Source organism: Phoca vitulina, unplaced genomic scaffold (assembly GCF_004348235.1).
Source record: "Phoca vitulina isolate PV1807 unplaced genomic scaffold, GSC_HSeal_1.0 scaffold3, whole genome shotgun sequence".
NCBI classification, from domain to species: Eukaryota; Metazoa; Chordata; class Mammalia; order Carnivora; family Phocidae; genus Phoca; species Phoca vitulina.
Genome location: NW_022589706.1, coordinates 77495448 through 77513807, shown reverse-complemented (window position 1 = coordinate 77513807; position 18360 = coordinate 77495448). Strand labels below are relative to the sequence as shown.

The 18360-nt window shown below is 39.2% G+C and overlaps 1 protein-coding gene across 6 annotated transcripts in view; it reads left to right on the top strand.

The window, feature by feature from the left end:
* PPP3CA (protein phosphatase 3 catalytic subunit alpha) overlaps positions 1-18360 on the top strand; it is a 309049-nt gene that overhangs the window by 202101 nt on the left and 88588 nt on the right. The gene's annotated exons all lie outside the window — the stretch shown is intronic.

Genomic DNA, 18360 nt, shown 5'->3' with positions numbered 1-18360 from the left:
CCAAGTTAGCTGGTACCTTGATCTTGGACTTTCAGCCTCCAGAGCTGTGAAAAATAAATCTCTGTTGTTTGAGCCACCCAGTCTATTAGGAAACCCATGCTGAATGAGACAAATTGTGAATGGGAATACATAGCATGATAAAGTTATTAAAAATTTTGCATTTAATTTAAGGAGTCCGATAATTCATAAATCATATTCATCTTTCTCAGCCCTTATTTCTATTTCATATCTAGCCTCAAAGGCAACTTATTTTTTTCCAGCTGTGTTCTAAAAATTCTGTATGACCTGTGTTTTTGGTATCATGATAAGATTTAACTCCGTGTATTTCAATAGTAATGCTGCTTTTGATGTATCCTAGGGGAAAATGTTGTTCTTTTGTTTATATCTTGGATGACAGAGTTAAGGTAAACATCTTAAGAAGGGGGTTTTATTGCCTGCAATATACCCAGAATCACTGAAATTACCTGATTGTGTCTATTTCAGGCAGAAGCATGGAGCTTAGTAGAAGACACCAAGTTACTTAACTGACTAGATTTTGAAAATGTCCATCTGCCTTCATAAGGACTAAAGACCTGTGACAACTTGGAAAGATAATTCAGTTACTTTTAATCTTGTAGTTTTTAAAATGAAAAATACTAGCTATTTTATGGTACATGCTGTTATTAGCCACACTGGAAAAATAGCACAATATATGGATCTGTGATTTGAATCTGTAAATTCGTGTGTGTGTGGGTGTGGGCACATGTATGTGCTTATATAGTGTGTGGATGAAGTGTAGGAGCGTATCAAGAGGAAAAAGGGGCAGTTGTAACAAATGAACTGAGTGTATTACAGTTTTAAAAGAATAGCTCTTGGAAAGAATCCAGATTGGTCCAGCTTCAAGTAGCCAAGGTAATAATATCTGTGAATTACCTGTATGCCAACATTCTTGTATTATATTTCAATGGACTCAGCTTTTTCTCCTCAGTGTAATAGGAACTCTGTGTCTTTTTTTAGTTAGTGGCCTTTGATATTCTCAGATAAAAGGCATCCTTCTGAATTCTTTGATCATACACTATAGCATGCCAGTAAACTCTCACTCATGGCAACTTTGAATAATGCTCCTATTTTTTAAATTCATTTTAAATTATTTAATAATACAATAATATTTTTACAGTGTAAAGGAAATTAAGCCAGAATTTAATTGCATGCTCTAAAGAAGAATTGAGGAATTGAGAAATTGTTGGCCAGAAAAGAAAAACTCTGAAATTCTAAAATCGAACACCTTATCAGTTGTTGACTATTTACTGTATTTATTTAATTGCAGAGAGTCCAATGGGAATAGCCTGTCTTTGGGAGAAATCTGGTTCACGCCTTAGCCCTACTACCTACCAGCTGTATGCTCTGCACCAATTACTTAGCCTTTTGGGGGGTTATTTATTTATTTATTTATTTGAGAGAGAGAGAGAGAGAGAGAGAGAGAGAGAGAGTGCACATGCACACACTGGAGGAGGGATAGAGGGAGGGGAGGGAAGAAGACTCCCCGCTGAGTGCAGAGCCCATCCCAGGACTCCAGGTGGGGCTTGATCTCAGGACCCCGAGATGATGACCTGAATCGAAATAACCAACTGAGCTACCCAGGTGCCTCTAATTACTATACTTACTGTGTTCTGAATCACATTTCTTAGTTCATCCTTTATAAACAGAGGATACCACTGACCTTTGGGATTGTTGTGAGGATTATGAATGACATGAATTATCTGGCACGTTGCCTGACAGGCAGAGACGCTTGGTAAATGTTCTACTGAAGAGCTCTTACCCAATCTCAACTACTCTTTGAGGTGTTTTTGGATGAGTCAGAGAAGATGGATTTCATGCTCTTAGGACCTTTGAAGAGTAGCAGAGATACGTAGGTGAGAATATCTCAGTTTTAAATGTGAAAGGAGGAAAAACTTACTAAATTTGAACTCTCCTAAATTTAGATTCCTGATACTTAGATCTGGATGAGGTAAAACGTTAAACATAGTTCAAAGGGATATGATTAGTATTAACATAATATTCTTTCATGAATTTAAGTTCATAGCTTGTAAACAAAATGCTTTTATATATACTCATTACAGCCAGGATCTTCACATATTTTTTATAGTTTCTAGCAATGTGTGAACTTCAAAGAAGTAGCATGTTACTGCTTTTTAAATATTTCATATTTTTTCCACTTATTTACATGGATATTCCTATCATTTGGACAAATGGTGAATGTTTTCCAATAACATTTATAGTTAAATGTTAAGAGAAATGCTTAACTAATTCAGTAATTTAATTTCCTTAAGGTAAGATTTTTTTTATAATACTGTTTATACAGCAATATTTTTCACAATCTATGAGGCATGAAAGCAATTTTTGTTTATCAATCCAGTCTTTTTGTAATTTAATGCAAAGACTGGAATAAGAAAGAAAATGGCAGGGTTTATCATACAAAATAAGGGGAAGTATCTATAAAATTTTTGTTTACTTGTACATATGTATATTTGTAATGGTTTATGATGTCAAATATATTTCTAACCTTGGTTTGTGATCCAAGGATTTTAGAAACCACTGCCTACAGCACAAGACCTTGCACAGAAGTCCCATTGTTCAGAGAGATATGGCATAGGAAATACTATGAAAAAACTTTCCTTAAGCATGGATAGTCAACCTCAGGGACTATCTAGAAGTTGATTAAGTCTAAAATAGAATATTCATTCTTCTGTTTAGTCGAGAAATAGTTATTGAGCATTTACATTTCTAGGATAGACACAGAGTTGATAAACATGCAGTGTATGCCCATAATAATGTCATAATCTACTAGAAGAGCCATACATTTCAATAACTCTATTATAAAAATGTGGTAAGGGTAAAATAAAAACTATTTGCAAAGGATAGAGGATGCACAGTGAGTTGCTTTATGGATACAGGTCACAAGGCAGTAACTTCTTTTTTTTTTTTTTTTTTTTAAATATTTTATTTATTTATCTGACAGAGAGAGACATAGCAAGAGAGGGAACACAAGCAGGGGGGTGGGAGAGGGAGAAGCAGGGTTCCCGCCGAGCAGGGAGCCTGATGCGGGGCTCGATCCCAGGACCCTGGGACCATGACCTGAGCCGAAGGCAGCCGCTTAACTGACTGAGCCACCCAGGTGCCCCACAAGGCAGTAACTTCTGACCCAGGTATTAAAGGACAAATAGGAGCTTACTGGGCACATAAGGGGTCGAAAGAAAGGGCATTCCAAGCAAAGGAATAATGAGGTCAAAGGAGGAGAGAGATGTTTAGCTTGGAAAACTATGAGGGCTGTGGGCAGATGCCAGGAATGAGGTTGGAGAGTTTGGCAGGGGGAAGTCTCATATGCTAAGGATAAGTAGTTTAAACTTCATTATGTACAGATACTCCAAAGGGCAATACTTGCTTAAATGTGGTGTGTCTTGTTATTATGTTTATTCACTTGGGCATTGCTCTGAAGATAGTATTGGAGGGAGTGAGACTGAAGGCAGAAATCCCACCTAAACTGACATGATAATGGTCAGATGAAGACCTGAATCAAGACAGAGGCAATGGCGCAGGCAGTGGAGGTCGAGACGACGGGATTAAATGGAATATTTAAGAGTTGGTGTCTGAAGAAGGAAGTAATGGGTAGGGAGAGAAATTTAGGATGGTTTTCAGCCTTCTGGTTTATGTGACTGGATAGACAGTGATGCCCCACCCGAGATAGAATGTATGTGTGGAAGACAATGGATTCATCTGTGTGAGAAGACAGTTGATTCATTTTAGAGAACATCTTATGTGATACCCAAGTAGAGTTAGCTGCTGTGTGTATGTTTCTCTGGAGGTCAGCTGAGAGATCTGGTTTAGAGATACTGCTCTGGAATTATCAGTATGTAGGCAGTGGTAAGATCATATGAAAATGGGACAGATTACAAAGGGAAAGCTAGTAGAGGGATATTAACATAGCTGCGGATAATGCCTGCATTTAAGGAATCATCAAAAGAAAAGGCATAGAGATGTTTGAGAAGTATGGCTAAAAATGTAAGTAGAAAAACTACTATAAACTGAATGTTTGTGTCCCACCACCCCCAAATTCATATGTTGAAACTTTTCCATTGTGATGATGTTTGGAGGTGGAGCTTTGGGAGGTGATCAGGCCATGAGCGTGGAGCCCTCATGAGTGGGATTAGTGCCCTTATAAAAGAGACGTCAGGAGGCTCTCTTGCCCCTTCTCCTATGTGAGGACACAGATGGCTGTCTTTATGAGCCAGGAAATGGGCCCTCACCAGACACCAAATCTGCTAGTGGCTTAAATCTGCAAGTGTCTTGAGCTTAGATTTCTTAGACTCCAGAACTGTGAAAAGTCAGTTATTTGCAAGTCACCTGGTCCAAATGTTCTGTTATAGCAGCCAGAATGGACTCAGACAAAAACCAAGAAGGATGCCATTACTGGAATTTGAGGAGAGAAGGAAAAGACTATCTGCTGGGTTTGACAGTTGGGAAATAACTAGTGCTATCTGTCCATAGAAATGGAGTAGAGTGGCTGGGGACAAGGACACTCCTGTTACAGTGAATTGAGAGGGATCGGGGGGAGAGGAAGGGAACACATTCATGTAGACCAGGTCAGGTAGCTTGACTGAGGAGAAAAATGTTCAGCAGTAGGAATGAGAGGATCACAGGGACAAGGAGAGGCTTTTCGACCATTAAAGAGACTCAAGTGTTTATAGATAAAATGAAAGAAACCAGTGGAAAAGGAGAAGTCAGGAATAAGAGAGGCAGAGTAAATAACTGATGGAGCATGATCCCTGTGAAATTAGGCATGGAAACATGGTAGACTAATCAGCTTTAGGTAGAAGGAAAGACCGAAGGCCAGAGGGAGAGAAAATGGTATGGGTGAGGGAGGAATGAGTCAGGAGACAGAGAATATGGTTGCCTGCTGGCTTTCTCTCTTCACTTGTGAGGTAGAAATTGAATTATGCGCTGGGACTGAAGACATCCAGGAGGTCAAGAAATCAGGAGATGTTACAGAAATGTCTGGATGGGGTGGCTGGGAAAGAGAAGTGAATAGAAGCAAGGTAAAAAAGTATTACCAGATCAGTATTGGGGCCAAGGCATGTAGTCAAAGACGTCTTGCACAGCCCAGCTCCAAGGGACGCCATGCCGCCCCAGCTGCGTACTGTGGCCACCCCCATCATTAAGTATTAGCAAGGTACTCCCCAGCCACCTTTCTGTACAAAAATGGTTTTTACAGGCTGATTTCTAAGTTTATTTCTAATGTAAATTTGCTTACCTGAATGCATTGTGAAAGTTTCTCTTAAAGGTGTCACTTTGATTTTTAAAAGATAGGGGTGCGCTGTGGTTGTGGGGTTTACAGTTTATGGACGTTATGAGTGTTGACTGATTTGTACAATGCTAGCCTCGGAATGGACATTCAGTGAGTGATAGGTATTATTATCGTTATCATTATTCATTCCGAAAGTCTGTCTGTCGGGTATGTTTGGACCGTGCTTAGCTTTCTCCTTTCTCACTGTCTTGAGTGGTTAGATGACATCACTGCTTTCCTGTCACTTCCAATTCACTAACCAGCTCCTCTTTTCTGTCAAAATCCGGTAGGGAGTGATGGTTATCCTAACTTTTTCCTCAGGCTCTCTGGGGTGAAATTTACAGCATGTCAAATGTAGCATTTTCTAATGTTTCTTTTCTAGGCCAGTCAGTGCTTACAAAGGTATTCAGGTAGTTAAAACCTCTCATTTCAGATATATTTTGCTTCTGTGCTGATTGTTTGATCAGTGCCTTCTTTACTTGGCCAGATAATTTATAGTCAACTACAATCAATTCTAGGTGGGTTTTTTTTTGTGTGTGTATGGGTTTTTTTCCTTTGGTTACCCTCAAATGATCTAAAATATTTGACATTTAATGCTTTTTCATATTAAATTCCATTGGTATGTTGATGTTAAGTATCATTGTACCATAATTAGGTGACATCTACGAGATTATTTTACCACTTTGTGTTATAACTGCATGTTCAACTTCTGTGTCACCCATCCTCTAAATTCATTCATTCATTCAATAAATGTTCTGAGCTAGTCATTAAGCAGTACGCTGGGATGCAACTGTGTCTCTCTTCTCAGGAAGCTGCATTCTAGTGGAGGAGACAAACAAGCTGAAACACGAGTTAAAAAAACTTGTAATGTAGGTTGTAACTAGTGCTCTGAAGAAGACTGAAAAAGGATAAAGGATGAAGCATGTCCAGAAGGGAATGTGAGAGGTCTTTCCGAGGAGATAACATGTCATCAGGTACAGAAGGACGTGAGAAGAAAAGAGCACATGTTAAGAAATTCTCCGTGGAGAGGAATAGCAAGTACAAAGGCCCTGAGGTGAGGGTTGGCCTGATGCAAGGCCAGTGTGGTTGAAGCCAAGTCAGTGCCCACGAGGAGGGGAAGCTGAGGTTAAAGAAGGAGCTGGGGGACCAGAACAGTTAGGGCCTTGGCTTTTATGCAATGCAGATAGGATGCCACAGGATTCTGAGCAGAGCAGTAAAATATTGGTCTTATGTCATCTTGAGATTGTATTATTTCTGTCCCCATTATGTTGTAGCCTCTTTTCTGGATCATGAGAAACTAATCAAAATTGCTGAGTATTCCATGAAAATGTTTTACTAGGGAATGATGTCTCATAAAGGGTTTGAGCTCAAATCCCTAAATCTACCCGCTTTTATTTACTTCATGCAAATAGAATGCCAGAAATGGATGACAGTGTTTCCCTTAAATTTAATCATATGTTTACAAGAAACGTGTGTCTCTGGATAGAGACATAACCAGACTTATAACTCCAGAGCTATGTACACTTAACTGAAATACTTTAGGAACTGCGAGCTCTCTGCGTGATGATGTCGGCATCATTTCTCTTTGTTCGTAATACAGTGTTTATGCTGCTCAGAGATTCATTTGACTTTTACTAAAAGTGACTTTAAAGAAAAAGGCAACTTGAAGTTTTCCTTCCCAAATTAGAGTGCAAGTTATAGCACATTTTTTCACATCATTTGGAATTGTATAGTTAATACATCCTGTCCAGAGAAGATTACACCGGAAAGGGTAAGAAGAGGGAAAAGGAAAGTGTCCCCAGTGTCTAGTAGTGCATGGTTAACGTTCTGAGTACCACTGAGGAGAGCTGTTCCAGTCTGCTAGCACATCCCTGTCATTGATGTGACCAGGTATCTGTCTGGGGCATGTATTTGTCTGCTGAGATCGACATCTTGAAAGGGTAATATTTTGCAAAATGAGAATATCATTAAGTCATTAGTGTTGAGTTCTGCCTTCAGAACTCAGGATGGATATACACTAAAATCAAAGTTAACTTGAAAAGTAAACTGCAAAGAGAAATATAGCATGAGTTCTAGTTTGCTAGAGACAAATGAACATTTTTATAAGTCATCTCCTTCAGCAAACTGAGATAGAATGAGGTTTGGATAATTATCAATTATAAAAACTGCTATGTAAATAAAGAAATAAGTTAAGATGGAGAATTCTGGTCAAAATATATGTTAGTGAAATATGAAAGTACTATGCAAAATTCAGTGGAAAATTAATGCAAGAGACATAATTTGTGGCAAACACCTAGAATTATATAATAATGTCACATTGCTAGAGGCTTAAAAATATCATAAAAAGAAATGAAATTTTAAAGACTTTAAAGAATTAATTGTACTGTCCTATATACATTAGTTATCTTTCCCAGTAGTAGGAGTTGTTGAAACAAACTTAAAATCAAAACAAGCAGAAAACAGAATGAAGTGTCTCAAAGCCTTTTATTTTATTTGCTCAGTAGTTATAAGACCAAAACAAACAAAAAAACCCCAAAAATCTGCTTTGGGTAGGGAATCCATTCCATTTCTATGCAAAAACATCAGGACTTTATTGAGGTTCAACTATTTCTTGGTTTATACCTAAAGCACTGTTTATACTTTGCCATATTCTTTGTAGGGAATAAGCAAAATATGCCTGAGCTCCCACAATGAGCAGACACAAGGCATGATATTGGATACTGTAGAGAACACAAAAAGGATGTCTTTGTCCTTTAATTGCCTAATCAAACTTGGGATGTGTGAACACTGCTATACTAGGAGCTAGGAGTCCTGGGCCTGACCCTGTCACCAACCAGTTAAATCTCCTTTAACAGGCCATCTAAATCTAAGACTGACTTTCCACCTTCACAAAATACTTCGACCGTGAAAAGCTTTCTTTAAAAATGTTTTTCATATGTCAGATATTCATATCATTTCATATCATTCATATCACTTTCATTTCATTTCAATTTTCATATTATTTATAATATGAAATTACTAACCTATGTGCTTATGTACTTAGCCTTATGTATATGTAACCTTTTACACAAGTAACCTTATAGCTATGTATGAAGTTGAGTATGTAACATTATATGTATCATACATATAATGTAAAATATGTATTTAGTGCAAATATAGAATGATTAGTAGAAAGAGCAAGCCTTAATAAGATTTCAAACAAAGTGATATGCTTTTGTTGTAGCAATAGCTACATTTATATACACTTACAATATGTCAGATAGTGTGCGTGGTGACTAAAAATGTCACACAGTAAGCCAGGGCGTAGATGTCTTCTCTCTGTTTAGTTTGTTGAGGTGCACTTAGTTGTCCAAAAATGATGTATTCGATGGCAGTAAAGCCGATTTGAATCAAGTCCGATAAACACTGGCGCTCACACCCCCAACCACAACACTAAGCATACCAAGGGATTGACCTGGAGACGAGCCTAGAGAGGTGGGATGGAACCAGACTGTCATGAGAGGAAGGGGTGTAGCTGTGTCATGAGAGGAAATTTAGATTTTTGGGGGTTTTTGAGGCAAAAGACAACCATTGACTATTTCTGCCCAGAGAAGTGTCATGGTAAAAGCAATGTTTTAAGATTAGTAAGATCTCAGGGGCGCCTGGGTGGCTCAGTCGTTAAGCGTCTGCCTTCGGCTCAGGTCATGATCCCGGGGTCCTGGGATCGAGCCCCGCGTCGGGCTCTCTGCTCAGCGGGAAGCCTGCTTCTCCCTCTCCCACTCCCCCTGCTTGTGTTCCCTCTCTCGCTGTGTCTCTCTCTGTCAAATAAATAAATAAAATCTTTAAAAAAAGAGAGAGAGATTAGTAAGATCTCAAATTAACAGAAGTGGAAATCCAGTTTGTTCATTTATTAATGACCTGTTTTATATAACACAGAGTAATGAAGACAGAGTCCTTGTTGGTTTGAGTTTTTTTAATTTGTTTTGTTTTGTGGGAGGTTATTTATTTATTTATTTATTTGTTTATTTAATTTTTGCGGACTGAGAGTTGTGAGTTATAATGAGCTTCCCAAATTAATACATGCCTACTCCCAGCCTATGGAGAGTAGTAAATTGCTCTTGTTCTCATGACACATTTAGATTAGAAGAAGTAGAAAGAAGGAGGGCAGCCCTGCATCACCTAATTAAAACTAATGTGGGACGGATGATGAGCCTCCAAAAAGAATAAGATCAGCAACAAGGAAAAGAAAAAAATAGCACAGAGGCAGGCACCTAACCCAGGGACCGTGGTGACTCAGCTCTTCCAGAGGGTTTCAGCCTTCCCCTGCTTGGAAGGCCTCATCTTTGGTTTGGTTGGGTGGGGAAGGGTGTGTGGCGGGAAGGCGGTACCCAGAGAGCTATGGAAATGACAGGACTCCCAAAGGCGTACCTGGGAGAGCACAGACATGTTTCTGTGCCTCCTCACACTGGCTGGGCACCAGGCTTGCCAACTGCACACCATTCCTCAGCCCCCGAGACAACCATCTTTGCGACTCCTCATTGAATGTGTTCTTATAGTTGCATCTCAAGGCATGATTTCAGTCAGAGCACCTGTCCCTCCCTCCATCTTGCCTTTTTGCTTTGGGATGAAATCATCTTAGGATCAAAAAGTAATTTAGCTGTCCTCTATTCTAGACAAGGGCAGGAAATCCCCCTACCAAAAATCCCCCCCTCGGTAGGGGGATTTTTCTGCAGCCTTTACTCCATTAAGCAAGTATTCCTCCCTCTTTCTACTTCTAATCTAAATGTGTCATGAGAACAAGAGCAATTTACTGCTCTCCATGGGCTGGGAGTAGGCATGTATTAATTTGGGAAGCTCATTATAACTCACAGCTGTCAGTCTGCAAAAATTAATTAATTAATTAATTAATTAATTAAATGACCTCCCACAAAACAAAACAAATAAAAAAAACAGTTGACGAAACCAGTATCATATTTCACCCATTCTAAAATGTACTCTTTTCATATTGTACCTTCTCTGAAATTTGCCTGGGTCTCAGAATCACTGCTGGTCAAGCAATAGGCACGATATAGCTGTCATTGTCTACTGGGGCACAAAGCTCAGTTATAGCCATTTAGTTTGTCTCTGAGTTACGTGCTGTGCCAGAACCGCATGAGTTACGTTTAACTGCTGTTTACGGTGCCTTCAAAAATATTATTTGGCATTGAAACTAAATGTTGTTTGTAGGGGGGCAGAGAAACATGGCAGTGAGGTACACACACATTTAACATAGGGAAGAAAATACTCATTGATTGGACAACTGTCTATGATTACCTATTTTCACACTAAGCAAAAACCACATGCTTTATAAGGACCTGAGAAATGATGATTTCCATAAGCTGATGAAGCCCATCACCTTTTCTTACCAACATAAAAGCAGAGGATTGCCTATCGTACCCCAAACAAGAAAGTTCAGCAACAAAATCCTGGTTATAATACTGCAGCATCCTTTATTTTTTTTTAAGATTTTATTTATTTATTTGACACGGGGACAGAGAGAGAGAGAGCGAGTGAGCACAGAAGCAGGGGGAGCTGCAGGCAGAGGGAGAAGGAGAAGCAGGATGTGGGGCTCCATCCCAGGACCCTGGGATCATGACCTGAGCCAACGGCCGATGCTTAACCAACTGAGCCACCCAGGCGCCCCTGGAGCATTCCTTTGAAATACACTGCATCTTGAACACTTTGGATAGCATAGATGATGATACGTTGTGGAAAAACATCAATGGTTCTGATATGAGAAAGGATTCTAATGAGTCAAACTCAAAGGAAGGTTTAGAACTATATTATTCAATATTTCTCTTATAAAGTATAAAATAAGCATTTTAAGTGGTAAGAAAACATTTCATCATTTGCTTAATTTTGTGATGCATGAAACACTAGTGTATCTTATGACTGGTAGGGTCTTCAGGTCATTGAAATACAGCAGTGACAGTCACAGTGCAATGCTTTTTAATCCTTAGCCTTGCAAGGTGAAATATTATTATTTCAGTTTTATTGAGAGAACAGAGACGTGACTAGTTCAAGATCTTAGGAATCTAATAGCTGGTTAGTGGTAGCTGCCGCTTGAAGCAGGATTCAAACTGTTTGCCCAAAATACGTTTCCCCAAGTGAAGAGAATCCTTAATCAAAAAGAAGAAAATGAAGGGAGGACACAGGGATATAAAGGAATTACAGTAGCGACTCGGTGCCTCACACTTGATACAAATACTTCTTGTGTAGGTGAGCTCATTACGCCCATACTAGCCTTTCCATTCTGCTTGTTTTCTTGTTAGCTATGAATCTTTTTTTTTTTTTTTAATGCTGGACAAACAGCCTCCCTTTTAACTTTCGCTCATTTGCCTTATATTCTATCTTCCCAAAAAACAGAGAAAATAAGCCTAATGTTTCATCCATAAAAGCCTCTCAAATACTTGAGAACAGTTAGTTATTATGTTGCCATCTATTTTTTTTTTTTTTCTGGACCGAGTAGCCCCCGTTTTTCTTCTAAACCATGTTTTCAAGGTCCAAAATAATGTTTGTCGTATTCCTTTAGGGCATTCTATTTTGTTGTTGTGTGCTTAACAAGGAGTTCAGAATGAGCTGTTGCGTTAGGAGTTTCAGCACAGACGTGGCACACGGTGCATCTGCAGTCAACTAAAACTTCCAGGACCCTTTCGAGGTAATGGTCATGGACCCCGGCTCCTCACGTTTTGCTTTTTTATTTTTTATTTTTATTATTTTTAAAAAATATTTTATTTACTTATTTGTCAGAGAGAGGGAAAGCACAAGCAAGGAGAGCGGCAGGCAGAGGGAGAAGCACGCTTCCCCGCTGAGCAAGGACCCCAATGTGGGACTCGATCCCAGGACCCCGGGATCATGACCTGAGCCGAAGGCAGCTGCCCAACCGACTGAGCCACCCAGGCGCCCCACATTTGATTTTTTAAGAAAGATTTTCATGTCATCTCTCAGGGCATATATCCTAACTCTTAACTGGGAAAGGACAACTTGGAAAAGTTTGCAGCCCAGACATCTGCATGTGGAGGGTGGTTCACTCTCCATGAAGACACATGCCATGGGGACAGGAAGGTCTGTTCACATGGCAGAGATATGGTGGCTGACATGAATAGTCCTACTATAGCATGGGCCTCAGACCGAGATGCCCTGGATTTGAATTTCAGCTTTGCCACTTACCAGCTGGGGTGAGTTGCTTAAGCTTTCTCAAATCCCCATCTAGAAAATGATGATATTATAATAGTATCTACCTCCTATGGTTATTTCAGGATTCATTGAACTTAAGTATTTAAAATGCTTAGAAACCCTGCTTGGCATATTTTAAGAACTTAAAGTGTTCGTGTGTGTGTGTGTGTGTGTGTGAGTCAAATTCAAATAATTGAGTAATAAATCTAGTAGATTAGTTTCCTAGGGCTGCCATAACAAAGTTCCACTAACTGAGCTGCTTAAAACAACAGAAATTTATTGTCTCACAGTTCTGGAGGCTAGAAGTCTGAAATCAGGATGTTGGCAAGGCCATGTTTGTTCTGAAACCTCTAGGGGATATCCTTCCCTGCCTCTTCCAGCTTGTGGTAGCCCCAGGCCTGCCTTTGCTTATAGCAGCACAACTCCAGTCTCTGCCTCTGTCTTTACATGGCCTTGTGTCTCTGGGTGTAAATTTTTCTCTTATAAGGACACCAGTCAGACTGGATCAGGGCCCATCCTAATGGAGTATGATCTCATGTTAACCTGATTGCATCTGCAGAGAGACCCTATTTCCAAATAAAGTTACATTCATAGGTACCAGGGGTTAGGACTTCAGCATATCTTTTGGCGGGACACAATTTAACTCATAATATCTAGTAACAGAGAAGTTCAAAATGGAGGAACTGGATATCCAGAAGCAAGCAGATGTCAACATTAGGGACCTGGGGGAGATCTAAGAACAGGTGATGGTTTGAGATTTAACCAATGAATAGGCATTAGGGGTTTCTGTGAATAAGCAATATAGCCCAAACCAAGCTCCTGGGCTAAAGTAAGGGAGAACAAGATTTCAGGTCCCTGTGGGGACAAATCTGGACCCAAATCCTAGAAGACCTACAGTACTGAACAGGTTACTAAGATATAAGTTATAAACCCAAAATTGGTACTGCAGATCCTGTTCGCTTTTGGAAGTGCCTTTTCTCAAATATGGAATAAATAGCATCTAGACAAGCCTGAAGTATTCATATAGTTTTAACAGCCTTCATGGAAGCAGCATTGTAGATTTTGATTGCATGGCCAATTTCCAACACAGATAGATTCTGCTTATGTAAGAGGTGTTTGAAGTCTCCTAGGGAAGAGAATGTGTTTATGTTCTGAGTGGAACACTTAACTAAGAATTTGCTCTGTATAGCTATTAGACACTGTCTGCTCTTGAGAGCTTTAGTGGTGGATAAGCAGAAGTTTGTTAGGTCTGTAAAGTTTTTAAAGATACTATGAAGAAAAGGTGCATCATACATAGAGGCTTATTATGATAATCCATGTGTTTGTACCATCAATATTTCCAGAGTAACCAGTCTTGATTTCCCAAATAGAAGATTCTGACTGCAAGCGAGAAGCAGTGTGGCTGAAATACGAAGAAACTCATCTCTTTTGTGTTTTAGTCAAAAAGTCTTTTGTAAATACCAAATTAATGACAACTGTGGAAAGAGAAATATGGAAAGTGTGCTTAACGTAGAATTTTCTAATCCTTACAGGAATTGGAATCAACGAAGATTAGATCATCCCCTAAGTGGGTTTTTATATAGTTGTTTCGTTTCCAGTTTTCCATGCCTTTCCAACACTTGATCTTTGTATGAAAACTGCTGCCATCTTCAGAGACATGAGTCATGGTACTTAAAATGTTTTCACCATATTTTAGACATCACAGGATACAGTAGGAGAAGAGTAGAGTCTTGGCATCCACAATTTTTTACATTCTAAGACTTGACCTTTCATGGTGGTTCATGACATGTTTAATTTAGCTCATGCACTAGGCTAGCAGATCCTTCAGTGTCTGAATTTCATTTCGACTTCTTTCTTTTTTTAAGTACTGTGTGTATGTTCACCTGTGTGTGTATGTGTGTGTGTGTGTGTGTTTCTGTGAAAAAAAGCGGTCCAGGGGTGCCTGGGTGGCTCAGATGGTTAAGCTTCTGCCTTCGGCTCAGGTCGTGATCTCAGGGTCCTGAGATCGAGTCCCACATCCGGCTCCCAGCTCAGCCAGGAGTCTGCTTCTCCCTCTGCCTCTGCCTCGCCCCCTGCTTGTGCTCTCTTTCTCTCTCTCTCTCAAATGAATAAAAAAAACTTAAAAAAAAAAAAGGAAGTCCATAAAAAGAGTCCAATTCCATTGGCAGTGAGAAGGGGTGAGGCAATAACTATAACCAGAAAGAAAGGCTTTAGATAAACTGAAGAGTGGAATGGCCTCTTCTTCAGGGATTTGGGTCTGTAATATAAATGATTCCATCATGTGTTCTGTGCAGATACTAGATAAAGTGAATATTAAACTATCTCAGTGAGTTGTCCAGTTCTTGCCAACATGGCTTAAATAAGGACTTAAAACTCTAGCAAAGGCTACTGAAATGATCTTTAAGGTAAACAGAAGTACAAGAATTTCAACCATTTTTTTTTTTTAAGACAAACCGTTTTTTGTGTTTGCCTGAAATACTTTCCGCATCCCCATTCCTTTTATATGACAGACTTCACCTTCTCCCACTAGCAAGTCGAGGTGGGCACACGACCGGGGACTGGCCTGTCGGCATGCACCGTTCCCTGGACACAGGGATTGAGTCATGAGTGAGCAGGGGAAATGCAGAGTGCAGTTATTCCATGGCTCAGTTGGGCTGGAATTGGTGAATCTACTTCCTAACTCAGCATGCTGGCAGGATGTGATTTGGAGGATACTTGGAGTAAGTCTAACTGGTAGGAGAAAACAAGACCAGTGTGCAGAGAAGCTGATGTGAGAGTGAAAGTTAGGGAGGTTTTGTATAAGCCCAGATCCATTTGTGCCTGAAACCAGTGCCCATGCTTAACCGCATTTCATGGGGGAATAATATGCTTAATAACATTCACGGGTTATAGGATTTTCAAAGATCTTGGCAACAGATCTTTTATGTGGCTTAAGGTTCTACGGTATCGTATATTTTCTCACCTGCTTGCAAACAAGCATTTACACTTCCATTGTTATCTTTGAGGCTTTGACGGATTCTGATTCTCTGCTTTAAGACACATTGGAACTCTTTGCTTCATTTTAAATACATTCTATTTACAAGCAGTGAGAAGAATTGTGTGGATCAGTTAATAATTCAGAAACCGGCCCATGTTAAGTTACTTTAATAATGAGTATCGGTTACGGGACTTTATAAGTGATGGGATTTAAAAGTGTTGTAATAAAAATGTGCTACTCAACACAAAAATTCTAATTTCTGTGTAATCTATTCATGTGTAATTTCTATTTTAAATATTCTGCAGTTACTTTGCTCTGATTCAATCGCGTTGTGTGAAATGAGGTGAATCAGAAAGCAATGTCACCTTGCTTGCACTTTGTGTCTACAGGTGTAACACTGGGACTGTCACCCTTTACCTAGCATTAAATAAAAGAAGGCAGAATATTAGCGTAAGATATAAAAAACTCCTTATCCAGACTGATGCTAGTGATATTTTAACTTTGAAATATTATTGTAATCACTTATTAAGGGGGGGGGGCAACTGCAATCAAGTGGAGCTGATGAGAGCGTGGAATTGTAGAGATAGGGAACTTAACCTAATGTTGAGTGACGGACCTGTGCCAGTTACTACATTATCAGATTTAATCTGTGCAACTGCTGTGTATGGTAGCTGCTGCTGTCCTTATTCTACACATTAGGTAGGCACTTGAGGCTTAGAGAAGTAGAGTGACTTACCAGGGTTCAGATAGTCTTTCTCCTGCCCAAATTCCTTTCATGGCTCCTCTTTGGATGAAGTTCATAGTTCCTAACTTGGACGAAAACATCCTTGTTCTCTGACCCGTGGTAATCTAATAGCTTCATGTCTTTTCATGGCCTACCTAGACTCTAAATTCACAGATCTGCTTTCACTTCCTAAATTATGCCACGCATTTTTCTTCTGCTGTGAGCAATATTCCCTGCCCCTGACCTGACCATTCTGTAACTAACTGCTCTTAATTATTCAGATTTCAGCTAAGTACCACATCCTCCAGGAAACTTTACCAAGTTTACCATGCCCATTGCATTGTTCATTCATTCATTCATTTGTTCAACGAATATTTATAGAGGATTCCCTAAGTGCCAGGCACTATCCTAGGCACTAGGAATACAACAGTGAACAAAGAAGAAAAAAAAAAGTCTCTGCCTTTAGATCTTGTACCCTAGTATTATTACCTATTTAGTTCATTGTCCTTCTTACATGCTACCTTTATGAGAGCATTAGTTATGTGTAAGTTCTGTTACATTCTTAGGGTCTAATACCCGAACATTCTTAGGGTCTAACACAACATTCTTAGGAATGTTGTAGGCATTTACTGTTTACTGAATCAGGGCATACATGAATGATTTCATTTATTATATAATTTTTAATGGTCGTATAGAAGTATAAAAATATTCTAGTAGTCCCCTTTGATCTTTTCACATTGCCACCATTTGTAATATCAGACCTCCTTGTCTTTTGACTTATTGTAATGAACCTCTTATTGAAAACAAACTGGCTTTCAATTTTTCCACACCATTGCATTTTCCCGAGAGCTTCCAGATTTATCTTCTTATATTACTGGGATTGTTCTCCTACTCCTTAAAACATCACATACAAGAATCCAAGGCCCTTCGTAATCTAATCTCACCTTTCTAATCTAACTAATCTCCTCTGTTTCACATATACCCTCTGATCAATACTTTTTTTTTTTCTTTTTGCAGTCTATTTATTCTGGTTCATTTGCCCCTTCTTACCTAAAGATCCCTTCCTCTTATTCTCAATTGATTACAAATTTTTTTAAACACTATAGGTCACTTCCTTGTGGTTAAGTCTTCTTTGATAATGTCAACCAACCTTCATTTCCAAATTTCTGATTTTCTGTTAAGACTTCTGTCTATTTCAGTAATAATTGTAAACACATTTTAAGCAGCAGAACCTAGCGCTCCACCCTTACCCCAACACAACGCCCACCCATACACACACAGAAATCTTCCATGGAACTAACTTCAAGTATGAAAAATGATAAAAGTAGACCTTATTGTTTTAAAGACCCCTAACACTCCTCATGTACCCTTTTGGCTCTACAGAACACGTTTGAAGCCAATATATGACCTCAGTCACACTGGTCTTTGCTTGCTCTTACTGTTAGGGAGGGAAAGGTCAAAAGCGGTCAGGATGACTTAGCACTGCAGAGAGGAAAATTACTTATTCATGAAACAGAAAGAAAGGATCATACTTGCCATGCCAGCACAGCACACATTGCAAGCCCCGTGTGTTTGGCTTCCTCCTATTTCCCAGGTAACATCTGTAGGACACAGAAAGTACAATTGATTTTATCCTGTCTCTAGTTCTGAGGAATTTGAAATGTTAAGGAGCCTCTTGACTAGACCCCTCTGGAACAGTTTTAGCCATCTACATTTCACACGTCTAGAAGCCACAGAGTGAAGATCATGGTCAAAAGTCAGTGTTTTCTTACTGATGAAAGGTCAGATCAGTAGCAGTTATGCAGTTGGATGCCCCATCTGGTCCCTATTCATATGTTTAAGTCTTATATCCCAAGTATGCTCTGTGTTTCTTAAGGGAATTGATTGTTTTTGTATTCCTTTACTATAAAATTACATCTTATCCTAGAATTATTTCATATTTATATAAACTTTTCTTCCCATCATTGAAAGTGACTATTTTTTAATTCTCCGTAACATCTATCATGTGGGAGGTAATTCATAACTACCTGCTAATTAAGACTGAATAGAATATCCTAGTTTATGTAGTTAGCTATTTTTTGGGATTTTGGACAATTTGTCCACTCTGACATGTGAACTCTCTTGTAAAGTATCAAAACATCACAG